The 6,913-nt window shown below is 35.1% G+C and overlaps 1 long non-coding RNA gene across 1 annotated transcript; it reads right to left on the bottom strand.

Moving 5' to 3' along the window:
• Nucleotides 1-3,964: 3,964 nt before the first annotated feature.
• LOC130052138 (uncharacterized) lies at nucleotides 3,965-6,197 on the bottom strand. Its single transcript, XR_008800519.1, has 2 exons — nucleotides 5,895-6,197; nucleotides 3,965-5,721 (listed from the first exon to the last, which is right to left on the bottom strand). It is a non-coding gene; the product is annotated as an uncharacterized LOC130052138 (long non-coding RNA).
• Between the last annotated feature and the right edge of the window lie 716 nt (nucleotides 6,198-6,913).

The raw sequence follows: 6,913 nt of genomic DNA, 5'->3' as shown, positions 1-6,913 counted from the left end.
AGCATCCCTACAGCCTCAAAGTAAGGATGGAAAATGATAGTCCTTGGTGTTGCCTATCTTCCCTGCATACTTCCTTCGTGGACTCTTCAAATATCAAGTTGTTATTTTCCTTCATTAAAACCCTATGTGATGTAAAATTAGGAACTTTCAGGCAATTGCTTTTAAAGGCATATGCGGCCCCTGTTCAGAGTCCCACGTGTTCGACTACACTGTTATCTATCCCTTTATCAGTTTTCTTTCATTTGATCACCCCATATTCAATCATTAGAAAGGTCTGAAATGTGGCCCCACCCTCGAGGACCCCATGTGGTACCTCTACAGCCCCAAACTGAAGGCAGGGAATGATAGTACAAGGGGTTCCCTTCCATGTGTCTGTACTTCTTTTATGGACTCTTCACAGATTAGTTATCAATCTTCATTACGACTCTATGTAGTGTATCATTAAGAACTTTCAGGTGAGCTCAATTGCCTTCAAGTATCAAACTTGATAAATAAGAATATGTTTATTAATTGTTTGAAGAATGATCAATTTTGATGTACTACATGTGTATGGGTTAATTTTAAGTATTCCGTCTGAGTACTCTCAGTACTTTGATGAACTTTCTTATTGGCCGATAGCTTCTACGGCCTTATTGGCTGCTAGCTTCAGCCTAGTTGTTGAAATAACAGAATAAGTAAATTGTAAAAAGGGGACAGACTAGGCCCCCTGTCCACCACAGGCACTTGTTTCTGTAAATAACTTATGGCCCCTGTATACTAATAACAACACCGTGTTATTATTAGTATACAGAGGTCTTAAGTTATTTACAGAAACAAGTGCCGTGTTATTATTAGTATACGGAGGTCTTAAGTTATTTACAGAAACAAGTGCCGTGTTATTATTAGTATACAGAGGTCGTAAGTTATTTACAGAAACAAGTGCCTGTGCTGCCCATCCCAATCTCCAGAATTATTTGATTACAAACAACCTTCATTCGGCCATTTCTAATTAATACACGAATCAAGTGACATTCATGTGTTCAGTTCAGACTTTCAAAGGTAAGATCATTGGTGGTCTTATCTGTGTAGAGCTGTGTATTTTGTAATAACAATATCATACCATAAGTTTAGGAGAAATGAAAATAACAAATACCTCTTAGTAATACGTTGTCTTATGCTATTGCAGCCTTAAAGTTAGACAGAATTTTGCGTCTGAGTTATATACATCATGTTGGGGTTACCCTGATACGCGTGGGGCTATTTATAGATGCCCAACAGTCAATGTATAATTTATGCATACCCACTATATTTACTTTTTTAAATATTCTTTTCACCGTTTTCCTTTACATATTTTCAAACATGTGATTAGGGGAAAGTTAATAACTTTAAAAACTAATTAATCTGCTTTAAATAAAAGTAATTCTGTACAAATGTAGTGATTTTTATTTCTACAGCCTTGGTTTCGTAATCTCTATTTAGCTAGTTTTGCTGGTATTTCAGTATGATAATTCTATTTACTTTGAATTTTCAGCTGTTACTTACGTAAAACCCCTTTATTGTTGGTTGTTTTTAAGTTAGGTCACGTGTAGCTGCAGAACTGTAGCTCTCTGAAAAAATATTTTGACATAACAGAGAGCTACAGATCCACCCCGTATAAAAACCTTCGATTTACGGCGCACAAAATATATCATTTGAAGCTGGGAGTTTTCAGGTGGTATGGGGCTTTAATGAATATTTGAAGGTACAAGTATAGTAGGAAAATATGTTAAGATTTTTTTTATATTAAATTTATGAGACAGCAACCCAAGAATACAACGACATAAGGCCTCAACCGTGCGCAGCTAGGCCATGTGTTGACATTCCACATGTTTTACTTTAAAAACAGGAAGTGTCACCCATGTTGGCAGTCTTTCCGTAGTACTTTTGATAGCTGTGTTCTGATTGGCTAAGTTAGTCTCAGGATCTTTGATATCTATTGGCTTTTATTTTTGGGCCTAGCTAGAGATTTAAAGCCGTGTTCGTGTAGTTTTCTTTACTTGGGTTGGGGAACACGACCTCATGGTTAGTTCCTCTTTACTGTGCTAGGAAAACCTCATGGTTTATCAGCACTATTTCATGAGTACTTTTGTGATAGGAAAATCTTATGATTTAACAGCTTAAGTCTCCCCTTACCAAGTCCAGCCTGGTCTATGGATATGTAGATAACAGGTGTAAATTCTAGAACCACTATTTATCATTATTTTGCCCTTTATATTTTTCGTGTTGTTTATTTTCTGGGTCAGTTATTTTTAGAGCCCAGACTTTACATTAATTTTGATAGTTCAACTTTAGAGTGTTATATATTGTGTGATGTAGCTCATCTCTATATTTTCCACCTCACTGGTTTATTTACAGACTAGGATTTTTAAGCATTTTTCTAAGTAAGGAGGCCCAGTAGGGACATACATCTTTTTTTTTTTTGTCTTCTACATTCCTGCCATTTTTTTTAATGAATGAATGCTAAATTAAATTATATTTCAGTTATAACTTTATTCATTCCTGTGAAATTTCCATAGACTTTGCTACTTGTTAAATTTTTTATCATTACTTATTAAATGTATTTGTTATCATTTACAAAGGTTAATTCTCACTTTATTAAACTTATAAAACTTTAAACAGTGTTTTCATTTAGCGTTGATCATAATTCTGAAATCCCCTTAGCTGGGTTGATCTTTGATAGTTGGAGGTAGAGTACCGCTATAAGCCAAGTTGGCTGGTAACTTTGATACTTAATCACCAAAGAATTCTACTATCGGTTACACAAATATAATGTAAAACATCAGATCATCTTTAGTAGAATACAAGAATCTGAACACCATAATATATTTAATTTTAGACGATTCCTTATTGTAAATGTGATTATTAATTATCCATTGTAGACAGCAAATTTCATATTCCTCCAAAATCAGACAGCAGAAATAACGGGGAATCTATAATCATATATCTCCGTTCGCTTTTGTTATAATACATAATATTATATTGATGTAATGTAATATTATATTAATGTATTAGGTCCGTTTTGGCCGGATGCTAATTTATCTATGTAATTAGTAAAATGTTGTGAATTTCTGTCTTTTCTACAGGGTTTATCTTCAGGGATAGCAGACATACGTATCGGTTGTCTTTCACGACTTCTTGCACTTCTCTCATTCTGTGCAAAGTTTATCGGTGCAGGTGCTCTACTGTCATGCATGAAACATGGTGTCTGCATCTAATAGTCTGCTCAAGCTTGTTTCTGCATCACTGGTAGTCAAATGTAAGCTCCATATCTGAAATTTGAATATGAATACTCTGCTCTTCCACAGTGTCACATTCACCTAATATAAAGGGAGAAGGGGACTAATGACAAACAGACAAAAGCTTACTCCTAGCACCCTGGGTAGATAATAACCTTTCAACTCTATAGGTTGATGTAGCTTTCCCTACATGATAAAAAATTGAAGGGTTTTTCTTCAGGAATCCTGGTCATGGCACCAAAATGTAACAAAAGGGACCAGACTGGGATTCGAACCTGAACCCTCTGAATCTCTAGTAAGATGTTCTAACAACTGAGATATCTGGCTACCAGCAATTCAACATATCCAATCGCCACAGAGCAAATGATTGAACAGTCAAACTTCAGTATCTTGAACATCGATATCTCAAATACTCTGGATATTATGAAGCAACTGCTCTGCATTAATTACTATATAAATCATTAGAATGAACCCTGGTATCTTAGGCATGGAAATCTTAAATACCCTGATTATCTTGAATTGGTATTATGACCCCACCCGCTTTATCTCAAATTCATGGTAATTTGGCACTCTAATGAGCAGGACAGTTAGGTTAAAGTCAGTGTATGGCTTGAATTCAGTCCTTTGTTGATCATATCTGCCATGTAAACACCCTGGTTCATCACGCACAGATTCCAGTTGTCCCAGAGATCAATTAATAATTGTGTCTGTTGACTTTGCAGCCAATTTTGATTTTAATTATGGAAGACAAGTTTAGCAAGTATGAAATCAAGGCAGACTCGGGTATGACACGTAAATTATTTTGAAGATTCAGTACGTTTAAGCAGATAATTACCCAGTAATGCAATGTTTAATATACTAGCTTGTGCAGATAAGTATATCAAAGCAAAAAACAAAAATATCAAAGTGAAGCCTTTTCTATAACTTATAGCAAATAAAAATATTTCCGTGTACCTAGTATATAAGATTGTGGAGATTTTTCAATCAGGCAATCTAAGAAAAGATCTGGCAGCCAATCTTGGGGATAGTTAAATTATTTGCTGTTGGTGTAAAAAGAAAATTATTTGCCAGGATTGCAGTAAAAGACATAGAACAATTTTCTGGCAACAAACCTACATCACAACTTTTTTTGTGAAAGACATTGAAAACACATTCCAGTGAGAAAAAAGTGTCCTTGTATGTGTCCCAATAAGAGATCTCTTGTAACTCTATTGTGACGTAAATCGGTGCATGACTCTATTGTGACGTAAATCGGTGCGTGACTCTATTGTGACGTAAATCGGTGCGTGACTCTATTGTGACATAAATCGGTGCGTGACTCTATTGTGACGTAAATCGGTGTGTGACTCTATTGTGACGTAAATCGGTGCATGACTCTATTGTGACATAAATCGGTGCGCGACTCTATTGTGACGTAAATCGGTGCGCGACTCTATTGTGACGTAAATCGGTGCGCGACTCTATTGTGACGTAAATCGGTGCGTGACTCTATTGTGACTTAAATCAGTCCTCAGACAATAGTGCATGTAGTTTTTTTTGCACCTTATTTTATAAAGATTTTGTCTTGCATATTAAATTTGTGCATTGCAAATAAAATTTATTGAATGTATCATGTTTCCATCATTTTTACATAGATGGAATGGATTTTATATTTATAATGCAACTAATAAGTTGAAATGGCTGACAATTACATGTGTCAGGTAGTGTGAAAAATGAATAAAGCTGTCATATAGTGTGAAAAATGAATAAAGCTGTGAGTGGAATATACATGTACTAGTATAATTGTATAATCTGAAAAAAATCTTAAGGAATAAAACAAAAATTAATGACCGAACAACAATGCATCACAAACAGAAACATTCAGAATGTGTTGAGCTATATCCCAACATAAAACCAACACATGATAAAATTTATCAAATTTTAAGCCAAACTCTCGCTATGTTGAACCCCAGGATATCTAAAAGTTTAATCTGTTCCCTTGAATCCCACATACCAAAGTTTAACTGTGCTTATAGATCTGACATGGTCTTAATGCGGTTGAAAAGACTTATGGCCACATAAAGGGCTGATTTGTCCTTTTCTAAATGTACACAGATGCGACTGTGTCTTGTCCATCAAAATTTCTTCTTCCAGTAGTGCCTGGTTTTCCCTGTAAGAGTTGTCTTTCTTGTCAGATGCACATATATCCGTCAAGCTGATTGTGTGGTATAAACCTTTGAAATATTCACAAGGACAATCTTTTTCACTCATTAGATTTCCCTCACTGGCTACCTTTCCAAGTGTTGACATATGTTGCCAATTCTATAAGGCAACAACAATAGCATATTGTTCAAGAAATTACCCACAATGGGTCCTCATCACAGCATGACCTGAGCAAGTGCACTTTCTCATGTAAATATAATGTTACCTTGATGTGGCCTTGCCATTGCTCCAGGGTTGACATGATGTGAACAAACTGGAGTCTACACTAATATAAGATAGTAGGAATTAAATTAAATAATGTATTCTAATGTGAGAAAATGTTCACAATTCTTTAAACTGATACCTAAAATTTGTAAAACTTTCCCATCTAATCTGATTAAGTTACAGTTTGAAGACATGATTGAATTTATACTAATATATAATATACATGCTTATTACCTTGTCAACTGAATCCACGTTTCTCTTAAGAATTATTATCTGACAGCCATCATATAAATATCTGACAGCCATTATAATTATCAGATAATGGTGGCAGCAGCTGGATAAGTATAGTGGTCACCAGATATCTAGATAACGATTGCAAGTTAATTTTATGTGGCAGCCACCAGAAACTTATTTGGCAGCCAGTCCCCCAGAATTAAATTATTTGGCAGATGACTGATAATAAACTATTTTTCTCAACTGGCTTCGATCCGTATCAAGGTGCTAGCTATATAGCTTGCTTACCTTAAAATTAGTATCTTTGTCTTTGTGCCTCTTTAGAACTTTAAATCTAACTGGAACATGTATTGCTACATGTAAAAATTGCCTACAAAAAAGAAATCTCTGCTGTGGCCTGGGTGGTTATGGTTTGAACAGACTCAAATGAGATGCTTGTGTGCATGTGTGATTAAACCCCACTGTGGCTCCAAATATAATTTGGACAGGACAAACTTGAACCAGAACTATATGAGCTAGGATGTTTGCATATGAGTACTGTCACATTGTACAATTATGATTCATAAGATTTTAAAACATTGTTCCTCATATAAAAAATATAAAAACACTATTGTGGCCTCACCCTTTTCCTGTGAACCAAACTGAATCTACAATATATATGAAGAAGCATGCATTTTAATGTGGACAAGATATGTTTATAAAACACTGATGCCCCCCTATAGCAGCACTGCAATCCTGGTTCCAAAAGGAAGCTCTTGTGAAAAGGAATAAACATGTAAAATATGAAAACCCTACCACTAACCATTCAAAAGTTATGGCCAAATTTTTTTTAAAAGTAGGTAAAACTTCCAGGTCAAGGTCATGAGGGTAAATGTTTTGGTACTAAGATAAAGGACTTGTCAAAGGAATACACATGTGAAATATGAAAGTTCTATCAGTTATGACCTAGGTTAAAGTCATTGAAAGTTGGTATGTGAAACTCCAAGGTTTTGAGGCCAAAGATTTTGGTACCAAAAGAA

The sequence above is a fragment of the Ostrea edulis genome, chromosome 2 (genome assembly GCF_947568905.1).
Source record: "Ostrea edulis chromosome 2, xbOstEdul1.1, whole genome shotgun sequence".
Classification (NCBI taxonomy): Eukaryota; Metazoa; Mollusca; class Bivalvia; order Ostreida; family Ostreidae; genus Ostrea; species Ostrea edulis.
This window is presented reverse-complemented; position numbering and strand designations above follow the sequence as displayed.